The 15,932-nt window shown below is 38.2% G+C and overlaps 1 long non-coding RNA gene across 2 annotated transcripts in view; it reads left to right on the top strand.

The window, feature by feature from the left end:
* LOC125183042 (uncharacterized) overlaps positions 1-15,932 on the top strand; it is a 525,727-nt gene that overhangs the window by 310,772 nt on the left and 199,023 nt on the right. For both annotated transcript variants that reach the window (XR_010825017.1, XR_010825016.1), the window contains exon 4: positions 4,340-5,369. This is a non-coding gene — a long non-coding RNA (uncharacterized lncRNA). The remainder of the gene's footprint in view (positions 1-4,339; positions 5,370-15,932) is intronic.

The following is a 15,932-nucleotide window of genomic DNA, read 5'->3' as shown; positions in this document are numbered from 1 at the left end:
GCTCAAAGATTCCAGCATTGATGTTCTCACAGCCTTTCTTGCCCTGATATATATAATGTCATTTATGTAACCCTAAAATGAATTCTTGGGTTCTATATTGGAATAACATTTCGTCAGTTAATACTCAGATTCTTATTTTTTCCCTCTACCCTTTCAAATCCACCTGCAGACTGAAACTCTGGATGGAGTCTTTCATCTGCTATATTGTCATTTACCTCCAAGTGTACTAAACAATTTGCATATATCCAAACAGAATGAGGATATGTCTGAGTCTGAACTTCTTCCGTTATTAAACTTCAGTGACTTCTTCAGTCAGAGTCTATCTGTTCCTTTCCTTTGCAGTGTGCAAAGTACAATCTACACCTTTTTTTAATTCATAGTTGTGGGGTATACTATGTTCAAGGTCTTACTCTCTGCAAGTCTTTCTGCACAAAAAGCCAAACATGGAGGAGCAATTTTGAGTAAGAAGCTACCATTTTGAGTTAACAAAACTGTTTTGATTCTTTGAGATATTTAATGACTTCGTTAGGCATCTTACTACACCACCACTTGTGTTAGTAATAGTTTCTTCCTTTAATTACACAGTTAAATCTCCTCATCTGCCCAAAGTGTTATTTTCAATAGAGAAAATGAAATGGAGACACCATGTAGAATGTTTGCATTTACAGCAGAAACCAACTGACCTTTACATAAGGCTCAGCGAATGCTCCAGATTGATAGTTCCTATTCCTCACTTTGAAACAGCTGTTCCAAAGAAGAGCAATTCCTTGTTGCACAACCATTCAAGTCCATCCAAAGTTACTCAATTTTAATACTTCAAGTGTGTTTATAATGGTGGAGGGGGAGGGAGGAGTCTTTGTTTAGAGCTCAAGGATACAAAAGGTATGTCAGAAAGCTTGCTCAGTATATCACATTTATTGTGTTCTTGTGCTTTGTTGCAAATGTCACAGCACTGCAGTTGCATGGAAAGTGAGTCTTAGCTAACAAAAGGCTTCACCTTTTGTTTCCTTCTCTGTACTGTACTTTGTAATAAATATCGAATAAAACAACACTTCTTATTTCCAAGTGTTTCTGCCACATAGTGATGAGATTTCTTCATAGTGGAAAGTGTGTGCTCTACACATTGTTCTAAGTTCGAAAAGAATTTTCACAGCTGTTTTTCTTACTGTGCCTTGCTTGTGGTTTTGATCATTTAAATTTTGCTGAGTTGGTTTATTTTTTTTAATGAATGTGTTTGACATTTGCTATAGCTTATTGATCAAGAGGAATTCATGTGGTATTAATAGAAAAATTAATATATAACTAGTTTCACAGGTATTATCTAGCAATTTAGAAAACTTTAATGAATTTAGTTGCTGAAATGGATTAGTGGCAGAATTTATGTAATATATCAGCGTATAAATTACCACTATAGGCTGGATCCAATGAAATGAAATTCTTTTAAAGAACAGAGTTGTGTTTTCTATTAGTTCCCTGACATTGAGAATATAGTACAAGAACTGAATTTTTTAAAAAATTGCAGTTTTACTCATCTTTATTTTTTGTCAAATACTTTTTCTTGTCTGGAGGTAAATCTACCTATCTTTGTAAAGTCCACAAAAACTCCAAACCAAGAAAGCTAAAAATATATAAAAGATAAATAAAAATGCATAAATTTTGTAAAGTCCATTACAGCATCATGGCACAGTGAGCAAACAGTTTAAGAGTCTTTGAGATTGCTTTTTACCAAGGAATCATTTAAATGGAAAATTACCCAAAAAAAAAGTGCTGACTTAACCGATGAGCTGTCAATAGGAGATTTAGGGCTCCCCATGTGCCATCAGCATGCTTTAATTGATTACCGTGTTACTGTCCTGAAGTGTGCTAACATAAAGGTTAGAGAAATCCTGAGGATATCAACTACCTTTTCCAAACTGCACAATTAAGGGTACAGTACATAATCTGAGAACAGGATCTGTCGTTCAGAAATAAGCGATCTACTTTACCCGGAGTAGAGACGTGTTTTTCTAAAATTCATGGAATTGTGTGCAAAAATGGCTGCTCAGAGGAGTGGAGGAGTGGTTATAAACTGGATTGTTGTATGTTTCAAAAGAATAACACTTTAGATTACGTATGGTTTTACACAGGCCTCGGAGAAAGATGCCTGAGTCAGAATGTGCATTGTCTCTTCCATAGAAGTGGTTGTGTTATGTTTTTCCTTGTTTTTGCGAGCAATTTGCAAGTCCATCCACTTTTAATATCTCGACACAGGTACAAAGGCATCTTGTGTGTGCCAGTGGCGAGGCTGATGAGGGTTGTATTCAGGTTCTGGAGTCTGAGCTGGCTAGTGGTTAACCCGCACGCGACTCTGATTGTCCTGGCTTCTTCCTGCAAGGAAGGCCAGGGGCATGCAGACTGCCAAGGGAGAGGCTTTGGAGCACACTTGGTGGTTGTGCTTCGAGTCTGAAAGAGAAGCAAGCAGACGATACACATCCAGCCTTGGGGACAGGATTTCAGGGGATGGCCTGCCCAGGGAGTGCCTGTAGGTCAGTCACTCGTGGTCACTGGGGTGTCTCTCTCCACTCGGTTGCCTGTGGGTCAGTTTTCAATTACCTATTGAATTTCTTGCTGAAATAACATGATCTCAAGCTGTCTTCTCGAACTTCGCCAGTAGTTAATATTCTTTACAACACAGACAAGTAATGCCATGGGAGCTCTTCTATTATAAAACTTCTGAGTAAACAGGTATATACACTGGAAACTGTGTTTAAAAAATCAAAATTAAAATAAATGAAGAGAAACATGTAACATGGAGAAACCTTTAGCTGCTAAATACTGGAGAAACTTCTGTTTCCTGCGAATGGGAAATTAGAATCATATTTCTTAAGGTATATTTCTTCTCATTATATTTAATGTCACCTTCACTCCTGTTTGAAATTTGACTTTTTTCTTTGATCAGCTATATTAGCCCAATAGAGATATTAGGAAAGAGAAGACATCTAATAAATTGCTCAATAAAAATATGTCATATTTTCTTCACAAATCAACTTCTCAATTTACATAAACATTTATTTCATATGGTATCAGTGTTTAACATTGTTTAAATTGATTGTTTTCTTTAAAATATGTTATCACATAGTCAAATACAATACTTGAGTGGGATCAAAATTAATTAAAACTGTTTTCTAGGAATTTTCCAAATACTAGTTTTCATCTGCAAACAAACAAAAATAAAAATTTTGAAATGTTCTGATAAAAGTTCATTCCCCACTATCAGCTCTAAATGCTATTTGCTGAAAAATGTTTCAAGATGTTGACAATGATAGTTGTGTATTGTGGCTTTCATGAACAGCTGCAAGTGGAGTGCTGGTGTAATATATTTATAGCTGTAGTAAACTTAAATTGTTCCAGACTGAATGATCTTTTCCAGCCAATAATTAACATTTTCTAACACTGAGGTGTTGTACTTTGAGGTATTTGTATAAATATATGGTAATAACAAAAGGAATTAAAAGGAGCTAGGAAGATTTAGTCTGTAAAAGATGCTTCTCTGAACAGTTCAAAGTTTTGAATCCAGAAAGGCAACTGCTATTGTCTGTGCAGCTTTTTCAGAGTATATAAACAAGATGGAATTCCATGTAGTACATGACTAAACCGACTTTTGATCAGAATGTACGGTAGCAATCATTAAATATATCTTGTGTGGTGACAGTGGGAAAGGCATTGTTCTCCATTCTGCTCAATGGACCATGCTGGAACACTTGTTTCATATCTTGAAACCATTTATGATCGCTGTTAAAGAAGTCAGTGCTTTAGCAGTGCCAATGAATCAAGTAAAGTCATCCCATCCATCCGTCTGTTAAAAACAAAAATATTGGAGAAAATAAAGACACATGCAGAATCTAACTAAACTCAAAGTTGCGTTAAAAATGCCATTTATCTGTTTGTCTGTCTATCTGTCTGTCCCTAGAATGGGACAGATCAGGAAGCAAGCAGTTCATATTTTTTTCGGCTTTTAGATATTTGCTTCTCCGCCTCAATCCTTGTTGTTAAAATAATCTTAATGAAAGGAAAGTTCCCAAGGGATAAACGGAGTTTGTCTTTTGAACAGCTTTCCACCTGCAGCTGTGACTTTTTGCAAATCAAATGAAGTTTTGTTTGTTGCTTTGCTTATTTATGTGACCTTGTTATAATGGGACCTTGTATTCCCCCTTTGGAACAAGGGCATAAAAGGGAAATGGGTTTATCTAATCCTTAGTCCTGTGAACCATCTCAGTTCAAGGTGAAGCTCTCTGTCTTTGACTGACAGACTTGAGCAAACTTATATAAAGTTTTTTTGTTTTGTTTTGTTTTTTTCCAGATACACTGGCCATTGTGCATTCAGCCCTCACATACAGAAAACACTGAATTCTAGCCAAGAAGGACAGAGTATTTTACTTTGTTTGTGAACAGAAGAGCATTGCCTGGAGGACTTCCTCGTTAATGCCAATAAAAGCAGAAGCCAGACAAGCTTGCCTGACCACACTTCCCAGCTGTAAGGAGTGGATTCCATCTGACTATTAAACAGAACCACATTTCCAAATGGATCTATAAAAGGCATGATGAGGTAGCCAGAGTGGATTCCCTGCACTTATTAGACTATACTCTGCAGAGCATAAGTGGCATCCTGAAATACGTTTCCATCAGAGATGTGAATTCTGGCTGCTGTTTTTAGACTACTTGTATGTTTGTTCACAAGCCCTATTTGGAGCCCCCTAAGCAGACTCTGCATTCATCAAAGTCATGCTTCTATTGCTGTTTGTCCAGGATTCTTGTATCTACCTTTGCATTGAACTAAATCCTGCTTTTGAGGTGCCTACACTGGAATATGGATATGGAATATTTGTAAATGGGAGAAGAAAATTACATGAGTCACATGAAGAATGTATCATATATCACCTTCCACCACCTTTCTTGATATCTGGCACATCTGAAACTTTACAGTTGAGAAGAAATGAAAAAAGTAGAACAACTGATTGCCTTGATGCAAAGCATGGAGAACTGCAGCACATACCACTGCAGGCACTGCCAGGCAAGATCTGAGCTCAGAAGAACACAACCTGCGTACTGGTGATGTGCATATCTGTATAAGTTCGTCTGGAAGAAGTCTAGCTGCTGCTTGTTAAGCAGCTTCTTTTTTTCCTGACGCTCACTGGAAGGAAGCTGTATAGTTTGGAAGCCTGGAGCTTATCTATTTACTTGCCATCTTTTATTAGAAGAGTGAATCCAGGATGTCCACTTCTAAAGGACACAGGTCTTTCTAGAAAGGATATACAGCTCTCCGTGTTAGTGAATTTCAAGGATTCTTGCTGTTGGCTGGCAGCACCTTTCACCACCTTTATCAGTAACAGGTAGGAGGAGCATTATTATCTCCCTATAAACTGTATTCTACTGTATCTTAGGTGAAGTGTTCTTTCTGTGCACATCTGTGTTGGATCATTTGCCATATTGAACTTGGCTGGCAGCCTTAAGGTCATGGCTGTGTGCTAAGATTGCCTTCAATCTGTTCAGTGAAGCAAGTAAAACAGATGTGTTCATGGTTCCTGAATACTATGGTGACTAGTGAGTGTTGGAAATAGTGGGAAAATGAATGACAGTGAATGACATGATTGACCTGAAGTTATCAGGATTGAGTCTGGGAAAACAGAATTTTGAAAAGAACTGTATGATAAGATTAAAGTGGTTTATAAAGAAACTAAAATTAATTTAATTCTAAATAACATCTTAAATTGATATGTCTTTTTTTCTGTTTCCAAATTTTAATAGAAATGATTCCTAACATCTGGACTTAGTCTAGAGAATTTAAGTGAGATTCTTTGCACAACTACATTGTTTTCTTATGAATTTCATTTGCAAAAATTTCTTAAAGAATGCTGAGAGGTTGAGATGGACATGTTGGCATTGCATCTGTAAACAGAATCTTGTGTTGGATTTCAAATCTTGGTCTTGGTTGCTTTTCAATGCATTGGGTCTGTAGCTGTGAAACAATCATAGCATGTTACTGGGTCTTGCAACAACGGTGACAATGGCAGACAAATTCTGGTGCAAGCACAGGAACAGGAAGTGCATGCATAGAGCTAGAGCAAGATTTAAAGTCACATAAGGAGTTATGATGACTTTCAAGTTTGATGGGAATAATGAGAGTAACTGGAAGAGACTGGGAAACAGGAATTTTGACATCTTTGGGAGATGTTGTTAGCTGATGTTGTCTTCCATTTAGAAAGGAAGAATGCTTCAGAAGTCAGGGCAAATCTGATTTTATTTTATTTTTTAATTTCCAGATTTACAAATAAAAAGCTCTAACGTAAACCATAAATACAAAAACTTGTTGTGAGTTTGGCCATGTCATTTCACCTGTTCCTAAATTTCTCAAGAGTTCATTGGGAGTGAAGTACAATATTAGCACTTGGCAACTTCATGTGCATTGAAAGGATAAAATGAAAGGGGGCCAGATACTGCTCAGGAAAGACAGATTTCTTTGGGCTCTCGGATTTAGAGATACCTGGAAAGACTTGGAAGAGACAACATTGCACAAAGATATATTGCAAAATCTGCGTTTTAATGAACCTCTCAGAGACACAGTGGGAGATGAAATCTGCATCTAGGTGATGCAGCAGCATCATTTGACATGGCAGTAGGTGTAACTCAGGATGGTATTGGAAGCTGTGCTGGAATGTGGAATGCAGACCTCTTTCAAGTTCACCGCATATTATTTATCTTTTACATTTGAATCCTGGTACCCAGGATCATAATTGAAAAGCTAAATGTATCTGCTGCAAATAGAAACAGAGTCAGTGGTGCATTTTTAAGTGGATTCAGACTTTTATGCTAATATTTGGTGGAGATGTAAATTTTCTTGTGGTACTTCCAATGTGTGCATTACTGTGTGTTCCCCCTGAAGCTGTAGTTCAGAACTGATTTTGATCAATAGGTGACTACTTACGGTTCTTTATATTCATGTATTTAGGCTGTGAGGTTTTGGGGAGCCAAACCACACAAGATTATTTTTTTGTTTGCATGGTAATAGTATAATTAATATTTTATTTCAGGCTAGACTAATCCAATGTTTGATGGTTCTGAGGAATAATACTAATGTTCACACTGAATGCAAATAGAAGAATAACATTTTTCCAGGTAAACAACAAATGCCTTAGAATTTCTTGATAATGAATAACGCACAGTACTAACACAGACCAAAGGTAGACTCCTCAGTAAGTCAGTAAGAAAATTCAGCCACTAAGAAAAGGAGCTGCATACAAACATTGTGTGGGTTGATTTTTACCTTCTGTGTTTCAGATACTGGAGTGAGGAGAGGGGAGAACTCATAGACTGGAAGTTACCATGTTGTTTTTTTCAGGATCGTAACCTGGGTTAGGAACTTACACTCTACTTGCGCTGTGTGGAGAAGGACAAATGGAGTGGAGCACTTAGCATATCTTCCCAGATTAAACCTCCTTTAGCTGTCAATGAATTTATAAAAGCATTTTTAATCGTCTTTTACTGCATAAGCCAAATTGAGATCCAGTTGGGTTTTGGCCCTTCTAATTTTCTCTGCACCCAGTTAGACAGCAGCTCTATAGCCCTGCTGAATTGCCTTCCCCTTCTTCCAGACTTCATAAACTCTCTTTTTCCTCCCAAGCCCCTGAAGAAAGCTCTGTTAGCCGGGCAGGTCTTCTCCCTCACCACCAGAACTGCAGGCACGTTGGGACAGCCTGCTCCTGCACCTTTTTGTTCTTGAAGAAGGTCCATCCTGGAGTCCTTCACCTTTCTGAACCACCTCCCAAGGGACTCTGCCAGCCAGGCCTCTAAGTGGGCCAAAGCCTGCCCTCTGGAAATCCACAGTAGCAGTTCTACTAATTGCCTCCTTAATTCACCAAAGCTATCATTTTAGGGTCACTGTGCCCAAGGTAGCCTCCAACCATCACATTTCACTGCACTTAGTGCTTGTGAAACATGTTAGATTCACAAGGCTCCAAAATGCCTTTTTTATCTGTCCACAGAACAAGTGTAACAGAAGGAAAAGCAAAAGAAATTTCCCTGTAGGTCTCTGCCAATAAGCTAACCTGGAGGATCACCAATTAGTGTCAAAGATTTTTACAGCACAATTGACCCATGTCCAGTGGGAACTGGACTGAAACCATCAATTGTTGTTTAGAGCAGGACACTGCCTCCTCCTACAACCAACTTTCTATATGTCAATAAATCACTGGGGTCTGTAGTGGATCCTTGGATGTAGTTAAAATATTCGTACCAACCACTACATATGAAAAATTTAAAAATGCTGAAAGACTGCCCTAAAACAATGCAAATACTGCCCATAAAAGATTGTAGGTTTAACTTAGACCTGTGTTACCTAATGTTAATACGAGTTGTTCTATAATGAACCTTACTAGCTAATCATAAATAACTTTCAGCAAAAACCTTCTGAAATCAGTTTGTCAACCCTCTGTTTACAGAATAACTGTAACAATAGGTTTGCTAACTGGTGGACTGCAGGCTGATGTGTTACTCAGTTTGCAAGGAAGATATCTAGGTTCATGGGCCTATATGCAGACTGGGCAAAGCGGTGTGTGAGTATGTTAGTGTGCAGAGAACCGAGGTATAACTAAGCGTGGCAGTAGGGTTTGCCCAGTGAAAGGGAGTGCACTAATTTGTGGTAATGATGTTATTACCCAGCTTTAAAAAAAAATAAAAATAGAAATCTCTTAAGAGCTTTTTCGTGTAATTATGTTTCACTTGATGAAAGACAAGGTTTTGTTGTGCTTTATTAACTGGAGAAAAGACACAAAATTAAAGGAAGGGCATAGCGTTGTCCTTGTCTGATGGTAGAGCTCGACTTGTGTGCTGTAGGATTAGCTGATACAAGCGTTTGGGGTAATAGCTATGGCTTTGGGTTTTTCTTTCTCTCGTAAAGACTATAGGTTTCACAACTTTTTCCTATTAGTGGAGTTTAGGATAAATGCCTCAAGTCTCCTTTCTACTTGTTTTCCAGCTACTCAAACACCTTAAAGCTTTGAATTAATTCAGCAGTACATCGGTAGTCAGGCAAAGATTTCTCTGAAGCTGAAGGGAGATTTGCCTCGGTTAGGGGTACAGCCAAAGATGTGAGACTCCTTATGTAAAATAGTGAAGTTGCTCTTTCTGCTGTGAGTGTCATGCCGTACTAGACTGAAGTGTACTTGTTTTACAGTATTAAACATCCCATCTTTTGTCACACAGTGGAATTTAAGATAATATATTTTCTCTGCTGGGTCTGTTTATGCTTGGAAATTATCTTGCTGTATCCATGTATCGAAAATTTATGAAAAGTACTAGCATAATTCTTGCTATATATATATTTATTTTTTCTGAGCACACTTTTGTAACTTCAGCAAGGCTTGAAAACTATTTCTTGCCCACAGCTAGCAAGAAACAATGATTTCATATTTCCCAAAGTGGAAGCCAGTCAACAGCATTCCTCTTTATTGCAAAGAGGGGATACAATAATAAAAAGACATTTGCTGGTGGAATATTGCCAATAAAGTACAATAATACATTAAAGCAGATACTTAAAGTTGAAATTTATGAGTTTGTTTTTCTGTGCCAGTCAACGTATTTTCATATGTTAACATCAAATGCAGACTCTCAGCAAAACCTTTAATAATAAAAACAGCAGCCGTCAAAAGCAAGTGGAGAATTTTAACTTTTGATATAAGGAGTTTATCTTGTGATTTTGTTTTTTCATTTTTTTTTCAGATTCAATTTTATTTTCATATACTATTTTTCTAATAAAATATTCATCAGATTGTTCCTTCATATACCCTTCAGTGGAGCTCACAGACCAATAATCCCCCTTCTCTCCCAACAAGATTAATTCAGAAAATGAATGTTTCATTCAGAGAATAGGGAAACTAACCGAAGCTGGGCATAGCATTCTTTTTAATGAAGGTAAACAGCTTATATATTCCATATGTATACAGTGCTAGCTCCCATAACTAGCTCTGTTCATTTTCTATAGAAAATTACCTAATATAAACTTTCCTCTTTTTTTTTAATGGCATCTTTTAGTATTTGCTAAACCATTCCTGTGTGTGTGCCCACACACAACCCTGGGTATTCAGAAATGAGGAATGCTGCTTTAGGACCAGAAAAGTGAGGCAAGGTCGGGTGGTTTAAGTTCCTCACCTATTTGCTCTTTTAATGCCAACCATCTGTATGTACAGCCAAAACCACTGTGTTGTCTTTAATGGCCACAGAACAAGGTGAGGTAAATTCATTTTAACCACTGCAAAACCTCATCTAGAGCTCTGTAAAAGGTATTATTAGGTTCCAGAAAAATTAGTTCAGATATCAAATCAACAGTTTCATGGCCAGAAGAATGACTATTTTTCAACATGCAGACCTCTCCTTATAGATGGCCACGTAATGCTATTGATCCGAACCGATCTCCTATTGACTGCCAGTTGAGCTCTGTGTAAGGACTAAAGACAGCATGCAGCCAAAAGCTTGTGATGGAGAAAACGAAGGCAGCAACTGCAATATGTTGGTGTTGCACCCATCCATCCAACTGCTGCTGTCTGAAGAGGCATGTACAGTGTAGCTAAGCTGAGTAAATTTAGGCTGTAGTTTTATATTTCTATCAATTTCATCTGATTTGAAGACACAGGAGAATGAATGTCTTTTACTGAAAAATAAATCACTTTGCGTTCTTTTTTTTTTTTTTAACTTGAAGTTTGACTAAAGGCAGGTCACAAGGCTTGTATTTAGTCATCATATGTGAGAGTATCTACTACTCTGGGAAAGAAGTATGGCAAGGTTTTAGGTGCTGGGCTTAACTTAAGCACATACACCATCCCAATGCAACATAGTTATGGGTACTTGGAGATTAAGATTTCAGAATTTAAAAAAATAGATGAGGAAACAAGCTGAATGTCATTAGGAGCATTTTTTAGGGGCTGTAAAACATTAAAGAGTTGACAGATTTCTTGTATTTGAGAGTTAGATGAAACAGGCAAAACGTACATTCTGGCAGTATTTCAGATCCTATAAAATAACTGGGGGAGGACATTATTGTTGCTTTTTAAACCAGTATGTGGCACTTCTGTTAATGCGTATTTAAATGTGGAGGGAAAAATGAACACAGATCCAGTTGTTAACACGGTAGAGTATTCTGTGAAACAAAAGTCAATGCTTTTACCTTTACTCACAACATACCTCCTTTATTCACAACATACCTTTAATTTACTCAGTTTGAATGAGGTAGGCTAAACACCATTGTGTAGCAAGGGTTTTTGTTGCAAGGGTTCTGTTTTTTCCTCATGCAGATTTGTATGATGATAGGGATACAATCACATCTGCTTATACGTTTACATGCAGCAAAAAGGTGAAGCAAAAATACTGACTCATAACTTCCAGGTTATTCTTTTTTTCCCTCATTTCTGAATCTGCTCAAATTTAGTTCATTGGAAATTAATTAGTAAAAAAAAAAAAAATTTACTTTAAAACAGCAGGCTGACATAGCAATTAATGCAAAATAAGTCTTGTATTAAATATTTCTATAGCAGTGACTTCCTCAATTCATGGCTATTTTTTTCAGCCAATAAGCAGTTTCTTTTCAAGGAGCGTTTTTCCTCCTATATCCATTGTCTGATATGAGCCCTTCCTAAATGGTAGTAAATGAAAGGTTGTAGTTCTGCAGGAGCCTGGCTATAGCTTTGTCATTGGCTGGAAAGTATCTATTGAGCGGGGGTTTTGTAGCTTTTTTTTTTTTTCCCTGTTATTCAAATAGTGATACTTTTAATGAAAATTACTTGAGATTTCCTTCTGTGCAGTTGTGTGTAATACAGTGAAAAGATTTGCTGTCTCTGGTTTGAATATCTAGTGGACAAAGAAATGTCTCGTCTACCACAAAAAGCATGTAGGACAGCCTTCCATCCTTATCAGATACCTTTCTTTTAGAAAGAAGTTTCAGCGAAGAAGCAGAACTACACTGTGCCTTCAGTCTCCCGGTGCTTTCATTGTGCAGGGTTGTGTGTTGCAGATATTTCTGATCTTCAGGATTTCTGTAGTTAAATATGTTCAACTCTGTACGCTAATCGTGTTTTGCAGCTAGCGGTGATGTTAATGGCCAGAAATGATTGTATAAAGCAAAGTGGTATGCTTTAATATATTTTTTGCATTTAGCATTGTCATTTTTTGGCACTAAGAATTTTCTCTCCTTTACCCTTATTCTAATTATGTTCTGCAAAGAAGATTTTTGAAAAAATATTGGAATACTTGCATATTTCTTTGGGGTTTTGTTTTGCACTTTGAAGTTCTGAATGAATGCAGATGAGAAACCAAAAATTTTAAATACTGTAGGGTGAAGGAAGCTAAAGAAGAAGAATAATTTGCCTAGGGGTCCGTGACAAGTCGAGTTCAAGGTTGTTTCTCAGTAACTGTTTCAGAGCAGGAGGCAAATGAAATGGTAGAAGCTAGAGACAGTATCAGAGTGCCATAAAGGATGGAAAGGAACGTATTTGGGCTGCTGTCAAGCTTTCTGGTTCTTTTGGTTAGAGTGGTGAGTGTTTGTTCTCAAGTTACTGTTTTGGTATTTGTAGTGTTGTGTTAGATGGAACTTGCCAATAAATAAGGTGCTCTGAGACATACGATCTGCACATCATGGGGAAAGAAAATGAACATTATTTAATACATGATGCAAATAGATGCATGTAGAGCTGTAAGGCCTTATCCTGCCACCAGGAGCTTCACACCTGGCTTCCTCTCTGCACCTTGGGGCAAAACAAGCCCATGTACAAGCTCCCAGGCCAGGAGTTGACTGGCTGAAACCAGCCCTGCTCAGGAGGGCACACGGCTCGTGTTTGGAGGTCGGGGGCCCAGTGCATGCTAATTCCACCAAACAGGAGAATAAATCTGCCTCTGGCTGAAGGGAGCTACAAACATCGCAGAGCCCAACTCCTGTAGCAACAGTGCTGGCAGACAGATGGGAAGTGGCCGTGTAGTATGGTATGTAGTCCGGACTGGGTGGGAGGGCTTATCGCTTCGTTATTTCGGCAGGGTTAATTCAGGCCTTAGTGCTTGGAGGTCCTTATTTGTGCTAAGCTTTCTGTGTGATCTGCTTGAGTGCTAGAGTGGGACAAAGATTACAGACCAAAGTCCCCAAACTTACTAAAACAGCCTTGATAACTGGCAGCCCCTGCAGCATGACCTGTGGAAAGTCACCGCCTGCTCTGCTACGGATGTCATCGGTCGCTTTATTAGCAGTAATATCCCAGCGTTTCCATCTGATGACTTCCTGGAATGTGAATTTGTTAGGGCTTTCTCATAGTCAGCTGAATGATGTATGCCATAGTGAAGGATGCTGTGAGATGAAGGCAAACAAATGCAACCTAAGAGACCAAATGCAGGTATCGCAAGTACAGTTAGGGTACACAGACAGATCTGCCATTGCTTGGGAAATACATTTTTGGGCTGAGTGACTTCTGCAGGTTCACTGCCAGAGTAGTGGAATCATTGGCCTGAGATTAAGAGACAGTTTTGGTGCTTTGTGCTATCAGTTTATAGAAGAATGGAAGGAGTTTTTCAAGAGAAATAAACCAGTGTACTGTAAGAATTTTCATGTGATGTTGTCCAGCTTTTGCTGTGTCACAGCAGAGCCCAGCTGTGGCAGAGCTGGCTATATTTTTGTCCCTGAATGTCATCAGTAAGTCTTCTTTTCTTCTGTCAAGTATATTTTATAGAGCTTTATTTAGTAATTCTCAGCTGTGTGTAGATAACAAAACCTAGAGATTTTTAGGCTTTAAAATAAAAGTACATTGTAATAGGAGTAAGATTTTCCAGATCACATCAAAGCCCCATACAGATATTCTTTCTCTCATCTTTATTTTTCTAAATCTTCTTTGACATCAGCAGCTGGCTTGTGGGCTGGAAGCGTTTAGTTTTAATGGTAGATTTCTTAACACCTCTCTGATTTGGGGCAGCAGATGTTTGATACTCTAATACAAGTAGAAGACAACGGCTTGGGGATGTTTTCAAACAGCATTGGTACAAGTTCTCCATGTTGGTCACCCAATAGCCCGGGTTTCATTATGTGTAATTACTTAGTGCTGTATTGGTCAGCCTTGCTGATTTGGTTCATGTATTAGAAAGGAAAACGTGTATGCAGTTGCTGCAATTATGGCAAATTGACTACATCCCACAAGGGCTTCTGAGTACTACTGTGATCGGCATAAGCAACCAGCAGCCTTCAGGAGCTACAGATCCATGGGACACTGGGAAGGAAATGAGTGCTGAGAGGTGGCTATGGGACAAAAAACTCTTTAATCAGTAAGGAAGCTCTACAATGCTACAGTAGTAATGAGTAGCATATATCAAATGAACTCATTTTTGCATGTGAAAAAGTCACTGCCATGTGATACTTTGTAAAATAACATGCAAGGTTCTGCTCTTCTGCTTTTGCATCACCATTGCCGTAACGGACCTTTGTGATATCTTAGATGTCTGACTTCTAGCTGAAGGGTTGACGGGGTTCTCTGCAGAGAAGTGTATGTTTGGCCTCCTTTCTGATTTACCTCTTTCTGATACTTGGGAATGAACCTCTTGCAGTTTGCTGAATATGATCATCTTGACCAATGTGGGATTTGGACCCCTAAGAACTGGACACACCTGAGCCCCATTTTGAGCTTATGTTGTCTTGTTTCCATTCTGATTCTGAGTTCCTTTTTGAAATAGTTTTCTTTGGAGGCTTGCCGTACATCACAAAATCATGCTAGAGTAAATACAGCTGGAATATCGAGCTGTTTCATTAAAACCACTTTGATTTGTGTAAGGCACTATCCACTTGTTAGTTTAGATTCCCTTACTGAGATATAGGTCAGATTTAAATAATAAGTGGTGGCTGTAAAATCTTAATTAAAATGCTACACTTTTGTGAGTAGACAAGTAGACAAGTAATCCACGTTGGGGTGGGAATATCTTCTTTCTATTAAAAAACAAAACAAAATTTTTAAAGATGTCAGATCAATTCAATTCCTGTAGTCAATATTAGTGACAGTTAAATTAACCAAAACGATAAATGTGACCTCCAATCTCAACTGTGTTTTATTATGTAGGGGAACATTTTTGTTGTTCTTATTGTAGATTGGTTTGTTTTGTTGTTTTGTTGTTTTCTTGTTTTCTGATTCAATAGCAAAAAGCTTAATCATTTAAAAGAAACCCTCATATTGTTCAGTTATTTCCTTTACATGGGGTTTGCTTCTACATCGCCTTTCAGTTTTTGAGGCACGCTGGCAGGGTGAATGTAAAATGGCTCTGAAATTCATTTTTAAGAATATGGTGTCTTGTCCTTCCCATTTCCATTTGTACAGCAGTGGCAGGAAGGCTGAAATAGCGTGAGGGCAGCGTGGGATGAGATCCTCAGGCAATCTGATCTCATCCCAGAAACCTGGGAAATGGTGCTGAAGATGTTAATGTCACACCATTGCAACTGACAGGTGCATGCTGGCATACTTTGCATAGGTGTAATGGTGTGCTTGTACAATATACTGAATGCAATAGCAAGAGAGCACCGTAGGTGTGGGGGTTTGCTTATGCTCTGCTAGAACTCCAGTTAACACAAGTTCCCGAGTCACCTTCAGAGGTACTGTACTGAATATAAAAATTATTGCTAATCTCCATACAGTTCTCAAGCAGACAGAGGCAATAAAATTCTGGTTGCTATTCCTCCCCCACCCCCCCTTTTTTTTTTCTCCTTTGTCCTCTGCAGATCTGCTTACAAGTACAGCTGGGAAATAATATAACATCTGATCTAAAAATATATTGTGGAATCCACTTTTTATCCCAAGAAGACTTTTTTATTTCTTTGCAATAACTTCCATGGTAGGCACGGTCTAGATTCATTATGGATACGCAGAAGAAGGGGATTGTGTGAGCCCCTG

Source organism: Anser cygnoides, chromosome 15, assembly GCF_040182565.1.
Source record: "Anser cygnoides isolate HZ-2024a breed goose chromosome 15, Taihu_goose_T2T_genome, whole genome shotgun sequence".
Classification (NCBI taxonomy): Eukaryota; Metazoa; Chordata; class Aves; order Anseriformes; family Anatidae; genus Anser; species Anser cygnoides.
Note: the sequence above shows the minus strand (reverse complement) of the source record. Positions and strands in the feature narration are given on the sequence as shown.